The following is a 5799-nucleotide window of genomic DNA, read 5'->3' on the forward strand; positions in this document are numbered from 1 at the left end:
GGTTGGATTCATTCAAAGGACGAGAAGAAAGCTTATGAGAGAAATGCAGAAATTAGGGCAGATTCGTGAAGGGCTGTGAATGACTTGTGAAACCTGTGAGAAAAGAGATGATGATGGTTGCTTTATTGATGTATTATGAGCATAGGTGTGTTGTAAGAGAGGTGCACATCTAAATACTGAAACTAAGCAAGAAAAGAACTAGTACCCAATGAACAAAACTATATCTCATGTTAACCTAAATTCTGACCTAGAAAAATAAAATGTTGAATAGTTCTATATGAACAGGAAAGCATGGAAAGAGATTTATTGAAGAAATAGAAATGAACATGGCAAAATGGATCTGAAGTAGAGCATTAACTTTTAAATCAAACCACAACACTAGAAATTGCATGGAGGAAGAAAAAATATGTTTTTAGTGGCAGCAAAAGTGCCTTGACCTCAGCTCATGGCCCCAAAGGGAGGAAAGGAGATCAAGGCTCTATTTATTGCCTTTTTTGGTCTTTTCCTATCTCTATTTAACTTACTTCAGCAATTGAAATGGAAATAGCTATGTAAACCAACAAAAGCAACCTATTCTAACCAAGGGAAAATGAATCTATCTAACAGAAATTAATTCATGAACTAAAGCAAAAACATATAAGTACAAAGCAAGAGGTGCTAGGTAGCTTGGGTTGGGCCCTAACCCAAGACCTTCAGCCCTCTGAAAGAAATTAGTGCTAGCTCAAAAAATATTTCATCTCCATTATCAAAATAAAAGTCACATTACATAAACTGTTCACAAAAGTAAGCTCGAAAATTAGTTGAGCAAGAGCTACAACAAAAGTGTGAAAATTTTAATAACAACCAACTAAACTACTGAGCACCTAATCCCTCCTATTTATCCAACTGGAGCCTCCAACATCTCTCCTAAAATCATCGAGGCTCGGCTCCCAAGACTAGAGATAGATTGTAGTTCTTCTTCACTTGCTCGGCTGCCCCTTTGATGCATCAATGTGGCTGCTTGTGCTCCAAGTTTTCTGAAGGAGGATTCGAGGTAGGGAGTCACAAATGAGGGGGACACCCTCCTAGAAATCCTCTCCCTTTTTTTCCTCGAATATTGGCTGCAAAATGCTCATTAATCCCTTGACTTTGTCCCAAAATTGACCAAAAATCTGCATAAAGCACACATTAGACTTCATGGCATAATGACTAGCGCAATTCACTCTATTAGCATAAATATAATCAAAAACATGCAATAAACTAATGATAATGGTGGATTAAGTTGAGTTAAGAGGCAAAATGAGCCCATATAATTACCCATTTATGGGGCTCATCACATGACGACACTTGTGCAACAATGCTTAAAAAATTGGGAATGAGTGCGACTAATGTTTACATGGTTAGACCAACTCATTCGTACAAATATAACCCATTAAACCCAAAATAACAATCATACATGCATTGTGCGATAGCTAACATGCGAAAATACGACAATTGCTAAAGTGTGAATAACTCTTGTGATATGTGAATTAACAGTGAAAGTAACACATGCCAGAGAAAAGATAACATGAAAATGCCACTAATTAAAGTGAAATAAAGTGAAAGTGACAGTCGAAAACATGAAAACGAGGCTCGCAAAAACAAATGTGCGTGGGAGCAGCAGTTTGAAAAACTCACCAAAATGGAAGTACAAACATAGCGAAAATGTGAAAAATTTTCGTTGTCAGTGTGCACTGGCTACCAACATGGATTGGAAATCACACAGGCACAGTCTTAATGGAACATTCTATGCTTTTCCAAGCTTGCGTAAAAGAATGCGCTTATGCACTTGTTACGGATTGAGCATGTGTGAGTAAGTGACTTCAAAACTTCCAATCCAAGAAGGGATCTCAAAAAGCATCAGTTGACAAAGAAGTGACTATAGAATGACTGATCGCAAGATCCAAAGTAAGCTCCAAAATTATAGTGTACACAAAAGTTTTTGGAGGGTGTTTTCTGCAGCGATGACACTTGGTGACACACTGGTATAACTCCAGCTTCTCTACCTTTTTCAATTCTTTCGAGCAGGGTCTAGTTCTTCAAGAAGTATTGATTCATAGTTTAGATTTCCATGGCTTCCCCACTTACCTTGTGCATAAACATAGTCCCTTAATTCCTTTACTTGGTTAAAAACAAACATAAGACTCGTGATCACACAATGTTTCAAATCGGGATAGGGTAATGAAGCTTGTGAGCTTTATATTTTCAAAGTATAATTTTTTTCATCTCTGGTGTTTCTCTGCTACCATAGGCCTGGACAATACCCCAACAGAGTCACTTCAGGAACATAAACATTACTTCGCTGCCAACGAGCCTAGATAGTACCCTGACAAAGTTGCTTGTTTAACCTCTTTGCACAGGAAGCCTTTCTCTTCTTTCATCTTTATCTATTTATTTGTATAGGACTAAGCATCAGTACTTATTTATTTCATGGGCAGAAGAGGGATCCAAACTTATTGAGAACAGGAGAGGTTTTCCCTTCAAAGAAGCATATATAAGACCTCTGATATTGGTTTTCTCATTTATATTTTCCCCTTTTCCTTCTCTACTTGATTGGATCAGCTTGAAAACACAGAAACATAAAAACCTGAGTGCAGGCATGAGGTTTCTAGAATAGACATGGAGGTCATGGTTCGACACAAGGCTTTTTTAACGCAAGGATCATATTTTCCATCAGAACATCATCGACCAAACGATGTAACCAAGACAAGGAATAAGGATAGAGAGTTAGCCAAACATTGTAGTGTTACAAAGTCCTTTTCTATTTTTCCACATTCCCTTTGAGCCAACAGGGCATCTTCACGCACGATCTCACAAAGCGAAAGGAAATACAACACACAACAAGGAAACAAAATATGAAGACAAGACAGAAAATGGCTAAAGAAAAACATGATGTGAAACCAAAACCAGAAAAAATAAGACAAACTAAGGGAAATGAATGCAGGATGGACATGTAGGTAAACTAAAATGAAATTAGACCTACTCCTAACCTAACTAGCTAGAAGTTCGGGGTCACGTATAATGGAATTTCCAATCTAGTTGTCATAATTGTTCCTGGCCAGCAATAACAAAGACATGATTGATTAAAACAAATATAAAACAATGTGCACTAGAAAAGATAAGAATTTGAAAAGCTTGCACAAAATTTTGAAGGTCTTGTCTGTGACCAGAAATATAGGCCATAGCCACCCCTTCTAACTAGTTTATATTCTTACCTTTTCGATGAGAACCATCATTTAACAAACCTCAGAATATTCTCACAGATGTGTCTCCATCTACACCAAACTCCTTATAAAGCATAAGGAAAGATCGAAACTTGTTATTTGTGATAGAGCTTACCAGGTAAGATTGTTCCAACTATTCAATGATTGGATCATAAAATTCATGATAATCCTCTTGATTACCGAGAAATATCTGAAAATTTGAATTTTTTATTAGAGGTTTGGGATTACGATGAGAATCTTGTATGGGAAAATAAATTTGATCATATTCAACAAGCATGTTGAGACAGTGAGGACCTAACATAACCATCAGCGAAGGTTGAAGTGCCTGAACTACTCGAAAAAAATCTGAATAGTGAGATGTTGAACAATGAAGATCGAAGGATGTAAAACAAATGTTATTGGATATACTGGTGGGAAAATTATAAAATGAATGACAGTGATCAAGGACAAAATAATGATCAGATGGGTTGATTAAAGCATTAGATTCATAGTTTGTAATAAACGAAGATAAATCAATTTGAACAGTTTCGCAAATGCTATGAATAGTAGAATCATCTCCCTTGTGTGATGAATGTGAAAAACTATTTCTTTGTAACTAGTAACACACTACACTAGCATTGTAATCATCGAAAGAAGTGGAAAGGAATGCCAATATAGAAAACACATGAAATCAGTCAAGATGCAATGAATGAAAAAGAATTTGATTCACACACTAACTTATCCATTCATTCACACTCAAGATGATTTCAAGTGTGATGGAGAACAAGATTCATGATATGGTATTCACAAGGAAATCCAGGAGCTGCTCATTGCAAAATAAATATGATAGATATGATTCCTTCAACCAAATATTGCCTTTGGAATGATCAACTTCGCAATTCCATGACTCTAAGAGAGATACACATTCCAAAATCGAGTTTTCTAGGAGAGATCTACATGAAGATGAATGAACTGAAAAAGATTCTTGAATCCGATTAGAAGAAAAATCTTGGAAATTTGAAAGATCACATCTTAGATACCAAACATTTTCCAAAAAGAAATTTTCATCGAGTGAAATTGTGAAAAGGGAAGGATTGCGTAGGAGAAACCATATCTGACTTAGTTCGGAGGGTGTACCAGAGTTGTGAGATCTTGACATAACCATCAATAGAAGTTGAAGTGCCTCGACTCCTTAGAAGGTCCCGAAACTTTCCAATATTATAAAGTCACATTTTGAAGATTGAACCAGATCATGCATGGTTTGCGAATAGTTTCTACCACTAGTTTCAAAAAAGCCACTTCTCATTGGATGGTAGCTATCTTTGTCACTGGTTTTACTAGATTTTTCAACTTCAACAACCAGATTACCCAAGTCGAAAGATTCTTCTGATCACAAATTCGAAGATGAATGAATTAGGGAAATTTCGTGAGCAAGCTAGTTTGAAGATTTGTCTTCATGAAAGAGAAGAGATGATAAGGGATGGGAAGATTACTCAATGCTTTGATTATTTTCATTTGCATCATGGATAATATCACCACCTTGTTCTAATTAAGAGTTTAACTCATCGGATGAAGGACTTGAAGAGCATGGAGTATCTCTGTCGTGAGTAGATTCATCGCTAACGGTAGAGCACAAGTGGTAGTGAGATCAAGAGGAAGCTTCGGTAATCACATATTCTTTGACTGAATCAAATTTCGAATCTAAAGTAATGTATTCATGAGAAACCGAAAGATTAGATGAAGCACCTAGGCATTCGTGATCGCATTTGTCAACAAATTCATCATCATTGAAATGATTATTTCCCAAGTTTGAGGATTGATTGAAATAATTGATTTCATTTGATTCACTATCGAGATTAGAATATTGAAAATAATCCAAGAACGAGAGCGCATCATCTTCACATGGAGGATTTTGGGAAAAACAAGAAATATTGGTAGCATCTTCACCTTCTTGTTCCTCTACCTATGTAATGTGACTACCTTGTATATGATTGCAATTTGAACCAACAAATCGAAAATTGAGAGGGTGTGAAAAACTAGCTAGTGGAGTAGGTTGATCGAGCAAATCCCGGTACAAAAAGTCATGGCATGTAGATGATAGAGGATAACAGAAATCCAAACCCGATTTGAGACTAGATTTATGAACTGTAACATCATCTTGCAGAATGGAGGAGTTAGTCTTCACCATGGGCTTCATGAGCCATTCTAGGATTTCCTCCATTAAATCTGAGTCATGATAACCGAAAGAAGAATTAGAAGATGGATTAGGAATTTTATTTTCAGATTTCCCAACTTTATTATCATCACACGGAGACACCGTCATCAGAATTGGAAAAGGAGGAGGACAAATAACAAAAGGAGCAGCAAATTCCTCCTCTAAAATTAGAGATGCCTCTTGATTCGCAAGAGTTGGGGAAGTAGAAACATCATGGGATTCGGGTTTACCGTGCAAAGAGGCATGAACAAAATGATGAAACTTTTATTTGAATAAATCCTAATCTGCAACTTCTTTAGGAAATTCATGAAAAAGGTGAAGGAATCGATTAGATAAATCCTCAACTAATTCATCGTGCTTCAT

Source organism: Pinus tabuliformis, chromosome 2_2, assembly GCF_031772625.1.
Source record: "Pinus tabuliformis cultivar Carrire ecotype Pingquan chromosome 2_2, CPIR1, whole genome shotgun sequence".
Taxonomy (NCBI): domain Eukaryota; kingdom Viridiplantae; phylum Streptophyta; class Pinopsida; order Pinales; family Pinaceae; genus Pinus; species Pinus tabuliformis.